The sequence below is a fragment of the Lissotriton vulgaris genome, unplaced genomic scaffold (assembly GCF_964263255.1).
Source record: "Lissotriton vulgaris unplaced genomic scaffold, aLisVul1.2 SCAFFOLD_2573, whole genome shotgun sequence".
In the NCBI taxonomy this organism is placed as follows: Eukaryota; Metazoa; Chordata; class Amphibia; order Caudata; family Salamandridae; genus Lissotriton; species Lissotriton vulgaris.
The window spans coordinates 546-7,734 of record NW_028254733.1 but is presented as its reverse complement, the minus strand read 5'-3'; the positions used below and the strand labels follow the sequence as shown (position 1 = coordinate 7,734).

The 7,189-nt window shown below is 44.6% G+C and overlaps 1 pseudogene; it reads left to right on the top strand.

The window, feature by feature from the left end:
• Nucleotides 1-1,600: 1,600 nt before the first annotated feature.
• On the top strand, nucleotides 1,601-6,954 carry LOC147659425 (heterogeneous nuclear ribonucleoprotein A3 homolog 2 pseudogene; annotated as a pseudogene).
• The last annotated feature ends 235 nt before the right edge of the window (nucleotides 6,955-7,189 follow it).

Genomic DNA, 7,189 nt, shown 5'->3' with positions numbered 1-7,189 from the left:
GTTTCAAAATAGCCACTATTGTGGCCGTGCGTTTGTCCGGTGGAAGTTCACCCAACTTCAGACTATCAATGAACATGTTTAACAGGTGAGGCGCAGTGGTGCAGTGGTGTCTACCGTTCTTTTATAAAACTCAATCGGAATGCCGTTCGGACCTACAGCTTTGCCCGACTGCAGCGCACCAATGGCTGCTTGCAGCTTGTCAACCGTTAGGTCACCCTCCAGTTCTTTTACCGCTTCCCGAGTTAGTTTGGGCACGTTGAGGTACTGTACATAAGTCAGCGCCTCCTCTATGGACATCTCCGAATCTGATGAGTAAATGGCTTGAAAGTGTCGCGCCAGTGTGCCCACTATTCTGTGCGGGTCGGTTGTGACCTCCCCCCCTCTGTGTAGAGCTGCGCAATCCACCTCTCACTTTTTTCTCTCCTGTCTAGCCATGCTAGTAACTTTCCGGCTTTGTTGCCAATGTCATATACTTTGTGTCGCGTTGCCTGTATCTGTTGTCTGGTCAATGCTGTGAGGTGTTCTTTGTGTCGTTGCTGCTTAAGTTGGAGGTTGTGGGAATCTTCAGGGGTGGATTCCCAGCGTGCTGGGCTTCTGCAGTGTGCATTTCGGACTCTAGATTCTGCAGTTCTAGCTGCCCCTCCCTTTTATGTGCCGTAATGGAGGCAATGGCCTGACCCCTGACAACAGTCTTAAACGCCTCCCAGAGGGTGGTCTGTGAGGCAACCAATCCCATATTGTCTTGAAAATATTGGTCTGTTCCTTTTTTAAGCTCCCTTCTAATTTTCATAACTTGTAAATAACCAGGGCGTATCGGGTAAATGCGACACCTCTTCTGTTGGTAGTAGGTGTACCTAAGCAATATTGGGGAATGGTCTGAAATGCCCCGGGGTCGGATTTCTATAGTCTCTATATTTTTAAGGCTACCCATGGAACCCAAGAAATAATCTATCCTTTTTAGGCTGTTATGGACTCCCGAGTGATACGTAAATTGGCGTTCTGTTGGGTGGTATCTTCTCCACATATCTATAAGGCCCATAGCATCCAGGAAACTCCCCAGGTGTGACCGTCCCAATGTACCAGACCTGACAGGGAATCTATCTAAGGTTTCATTCATAGTTGCATTAAAATCCCCTCCAATAATAAGCTCTCCCTCAGAAACTCCCTGAGGTTTGGTAGGGCCACTGCATGCAACGCTGGGGGGATGTAAATAGACATGATGTTTAGGGGCCGTCCCTCCCACTGCGTAATTATAGCGGCAAATCTCCCCATGCTATCGGACCTAACATCATGCACAATCAATGGAAATTTTTTCTTCAGGAGTATGCCCACCCCCCTTGACCCTGACGTGAATTCTGAGTGGACCACCATTTTGTATCCCCATCTGTCCATCGCCTTACTTGATGTGCCAGTAAGATGTGTCTCTTGCAGCAACACTACTGCCGGGCCACCCCTTTTGATGCATTGGAGAACTATGCCTTGTTTAATCTTATCACCAAGACCCCTTACATTCCATGTGAGTAGGGAGAGAGTAGGCACCATAGTACCAGGGTCTACAGTTGCCTCATCCCGCACCGTGCCTTTCAGTTTCATGCCCGACATGTCCAGTAAGACCATTGAGATTATTCAGAATAAAGGTAAAGCGTTTCTAAGTGCCTGCTACGACTGCATAACTGACTGTGTATTGAACCATGTAATAACCATCTTGTGAACAAACTTGAAACAATCCCTTCCACCCATCCCCCTCCCTGCCTCCCTGCCATGCGGACTACTTTTGGCATTCACAGAATGAACTTACTACTTTTGGTATTCATAGAAGTTAGGATTTTGTCTTAAGTTTGTCTTAAGACAAACTTAAGACAGACTTAAGTTAGGATTTTATCTTAAGTCTGTCTTAAGTTTGTCTTAAGTTTGTCTCAAGACAAACTTAAGACAAAATCCTAACTTCTGTGAGTACCAAAAGTAGTACGTTCAATCTGTGAATGCCAAAAGTAGTAAGTACATTCGGTGAATACCAAAATAGTAGCACGTTTAGGATTGAGTTTTAAGTTCATTCTGTGAATCGGGCCCATAGGTCCTGATGAATGCCATGTACCACTGTTGACACAAGGCAGAAACATGCCGACCCGATTATATATGACGAGGGGGTAAAAACTCTCCCCGGTTCGCCGCTCACTTGTTTTTATACACCATACAGTCACCTAGTTCATTAAAATTTAGTGAGGTATCTATAATAGCTTTTAATTTCACTCTCTCACTTTGGGCCCCCACATAGTTAGAAGTGCATCCTTGTCATCAGGTGTACGCCCGCCCTCTATCAAACCAAGGGTCATATTAGCAAGAACATGCGATATTTATCGCAAAAATTGCTTAGTTCGTTTATTTTTATCGCTGCCTATCGCTGGATATTTTAGCAGAGAAAACATGCTATTAGCAACGTTTATCTACACCGTGATAAAATATCCAGCGATAGCAGTGAAATGCCTGAATATCGCAGGATATCCAGCAATATTCACGCATTAAAGCTATGGTGAATTTAGTTAAGTCAGGTTTACAGCAAGTGGTAATTACTAGCGATAGTCGTGCTTAGCGTGACTTTTTTTATCGCTTCGCCTACATTGCTAATAGGCGATAGCTGTGTTAGTTACTGCTTTCAGTCGCTACCAGTTTGGGTACACCCACTTTGCATATCATTACGATAAATATCGCTGACATGCAAAGCAGGCCCCAAACCGTTCGCTATTGCCCAGAAGCTGTCGCTAACTGCTGTTAGCGACAGCTTGCTGATAGGGTGATAAAATATTGTTGCTTTAGCGGCAAAAAGTGCCGCCAAAGTGGCGATACTGCCCTTGCTAATATGCCCCCAAGTTTTTAAAGGGCGAGGACTTTTTGTGAAATGTCCACACTCACACAAACATAACACTCCTGAGCACCTTTTAGGTCATTCTGGTGGGAGCAGCCCTATTTGTGTATAACAATAGTTATTTTTACCCCTTTGCTGTCCAACAATTTCCCTATTGTTGCATTGATTGTATTTTAAAATGTAAGTTTATTTTTTTTTAATAGTTTAATGGTTTAATTTATTAAAGATTTTATTTTTTTTATATTTTAAATCATTAATATATATTTTTATATTTTATATTATTGTAAACTTTTCATTTAAATTAAAAGTAATAGTTTAGTTTACTATTTGTTTTAAAGTAAATATATATGTATAAATTATTGTTTGAGTGTGTATCTTTTTTTATTACGTTTATTTGTTATATTTTATTAAAATGTATATTAAATGTATTTAATTTTGTTAATATTATATTTAATATATTTAATATATAATATTTTATTTTAGATTGATATAAAAGTCGATATTTTATACATCTATATTTTTAACATCAATATTTTTTCCGTCGATGTTGTGTCAGTGAACCCTGTACAGTGATAGGTGTATTTCTAGCAGCAGCTCTGCTCGGAACTCTGTTGTTTCTGTCTGCTCATGCCGAGGCAGGGCTGAGTTTCGCCTCTCCTGGAGTTGGTTGGGCTACAGAAGAACCATCAGAGCTGTCCAATTGGGAACAGTTATGAAGGTAATGGAAGAGCAGGTGCCACAGCAAGGACCTCTTTTTGAAGTCAGTAGAGTTGCAGTACTTACTCTGCATGTTTACGATGGCCTCACTTGAGATTTCCTGCCGTGTCGAATCCAGGTTGCATATGTACCATCAAATGGCACAACATCTGGACAGTGGCACAGTTCTGCTCTCTCCGTGCTCTGGCACACTCTGGGCTGCCTTGCACCAATGCGGGTACCCTTGCGCCATAGTTCATGCATGTTTGCGTTATGGTCAGGATAGTTTTTGTGCAGGAAGGAACGCCTTCCTGCACAAAAACTATACCTTGAGGCTTCTTGCTTCTTGCTTTCAAATGCAGCACACGCGCAAACAGGAAATAACAAGAAGAAATAAAGACATTGCTGCTCGTTGCTCCAGCCTCAGAATTTCGGTGCAAATCTGTGTCTACAGGTCTTTGTATATATGGACTTGCATCACAAAACATGGATGGGTGCACAGGAATACACATGCACCACCCGTGGAACGCCTCCCTGATTCAAAATAATGCAAGGCAGCGCGATGCGCTACTTTTAGTTACTTTTATTTTCAAAGCAATGCATATAGCCATTTGCGTTACTTTGTAAAGACCAAAAAGGATTATGCATCGGGTCTGCATTAAAAAATGCAATGCAAAACCTTTATAAATATGGGCCCAAATGCATTGGCTGCAAGTACGCAACTGTCGCCACCAAGAAAGATAGTTGCCGCTAATTATTGAAAATGATTTTGTATTTCTCCGATAGAACACAGGCTAACATTTCTCTGCCATATTTGGGATTATTGCTGTATGCCAAATAATCCCCCTAGTGCCCCGCCTCTTCCTGATTTTTACCAAAGCTCATCCCTGTCTTCTGGACCGGTATGAGTTCAGAGAGCAGGAAACCAGGACTAATGAGGAAGATCTGGACACAGTTATCTAGCTGGTCGTGGTGAATGTTGCAAAGTGGTGTAGTTGCGGCGTTTTACACGGGAACGCCTACTCTGCATATCAGTGGTGTTATTTGTTGCTGTCTTATATTGCAGGAGAACTGGTGATATCGGTTGGTAGCACCAGCATGTGAATGGCGCGATATATTTATCGCCACTATGGCGGCGATAAAGTGCTGATAACTCATGATAAGTCCTTGAGAATATGCCCCAAAAAATCAAACAGTTTTCAATGATACATTTTATTATCAGCTGCCCAGTGTTATTTGTTATCCTCCTCTTTTTACTCGCAAAAAGGTGGAAGGGCCACCCTCATTTTGACAATTAATGCAGCCTGCCCCCTTTCCTGGCACCCTGTGCATGTATGGGGGAGGGGATCTTAGCAGCTGGCTCCCTGGGCTGGAGGTTCTGCCTCCCCTGGAGTGGGCGGGTCTCCAGAGGAGACGTCACAGCTGTCTAATAAGGCAAAGTTCGAAGATAGCCTGGGAGCAGGGATGACAATGTAAATCCGAGCGCGGCCCTCTGTCGGCAGTCAGAAGAATTGCAGTCTTTAGTCTGAAGGAAATCTCCAGTGAGGCCGCGGTATAAAAGAGATGGCAAATCCAGCATACCCACAATGCATCTGTGTAAGAATAGACCTGTTGCCAGCAGCGAAAGACCATTATCGATAATTATTGGACATTGACTTTGAAACTGTTTGGTAATATAGGAGTTGGTTCTTTTGGTTACACTGAAGGATTCAGGGTAAGGCCGCCCTAATTGTATGATGTTAAAAATATGTCATATACGTGTAGAACGCCTAAATCAGTTGATTTTTTCTTGAAAAGTTAGACGTAGATTGCTCTGGGTTCAGGTGCACTTTGTGTGGCGCTGATAACAGATTCTGCGAAGAATTTTTGAAAGGTCTCTGCTCAATAGAGATCTGATGGAATAGTACAAATGAGAAATGCATGCTTCTTATGTTTATAAGACGTAAATACATTCGTTCTTCAAATCGTAGGGAAGCTTCGTTTCTGTTGCGTGGGCTTTAACCCCTTCCATGCTGGTGACGCATGGAAGGGGTTAATAGTGGGTGACACGCAGGAGACCAAATGCTGACACTAGTGACTGCAGACTTGATTCAGTCACTTCACTGGTAGTCGCCGCACCGTGAGTGTGACTGACCTCGCCCGGCCGCGCCTCGAGCCTCGCTCCCTGCTCTCTGAGTGGCACCCAGGACGGACGGCCGTGGGCGCCAGGCGCACAGAGCCAGATCAGCTTCAAGGAACATTCGAACAATGGGGCAAACTCACGCATCGAGCGAGCAGTGTCACGCCAAGACCCTGCAAGGCCTGGTGCACACTGGACGGTCAAAACAATCTTTGTTGGGGGATTAAGGAAGGTACAGAAGAATGGGCCGTATTACCAAGAAGTGCGTTAAAAAACGCACATCGCACATTTCCCTATCGCCGGCTATCGCCGGATTTTATCGGCGTGTTAGCGCGTCATTATCAACGCGCAACACGTAGGCGATATTAAGTCCGGCGATAGGGAACATTAGCGCGTGATAACAAGCGTTGTTGTCACGCTAATGTGTGCCTTGATAATATGGGGGGTGGATTCAGCTTTATGATCCACGCCCCCATGTTATCAATGCCTAACACCTGATCAGAGCAGGCGTTGGGAGACCTGCGAAAAACGAGTTTATCGCAGGTCTCCTTCTCCCAACGCCTGCCTTGGTAATAGGGTGTTACCACCTCCAACCACATTTTACATGTGGTTGGACGTGGGAACGCCCACTTTGCATGTCATTAGCGATGTTTCTCGCTGACATGCAAAGTGGGCTTGAGGCAGACGTTAGCATGCCCTTCTTAATTAATAGGGTGCTAGAAGTATCGCCGCTTTCTCGGCACAATTCGCCGAAAAAGCGGCGATACTTCACCTTGGTATTATGGCCCAATATTATATAAGAGACTACTTCGAATAATACGGAAAGATCGAAACAATTGAAGTAATGGAAGATCACCAGAGCGGGAAGAAAAGAGGCTTCACATTTGTAACATTCGATGACCATGATGTAGTCGACAAAATTGTTGTTCAGAAATACCATACAATCAATGGGCATAACTGTGAAGTTAAGAAGGCACTTTCCAAACAAGAAATGCAGACGGCTGGTTCTCAAAGAGGTTGTGGTGTTTCAAGCAGTTTTGGTGGTGGCCGAGAAAGCAGCTTCGGCAATGTTGGTGGTGGTGGCGGCAGCAACTTCGGTGGTCGTGGAGGAGGAAACTTCAGCAGCCCAGGAGGCTTCGGTGGTGGAGGTGGAAGCCGTGGGTACGGTGGCGGAGATGGATACAACGGCTATGGCGGGGACGGTGGAAACTATGGAGGCGGCTCTGGCTATGGTGGTGGAAGAAGCGGCTGTTATGGTGGTAGTCCTGGGGCCTAATTTATGAGGCCTTGCGTCAGTTTTGCGCTGCGGATGCGTCACTTTTTGTGACGCATCTGCGGCGTAAAACATGCGCCTTGTTGCCCCATATTTAAAAAGTGACGCATCTAGGTAGATGCGTCACTTTTTAAACCCCTGCGCCACATTATACCTGCGTCAGGTATAATGTATGCAGAGGGGGCGTTCCCCCGCAAAAAGCCTTGTAATAGTGACGCAGTGAAATCTATGAGATTTC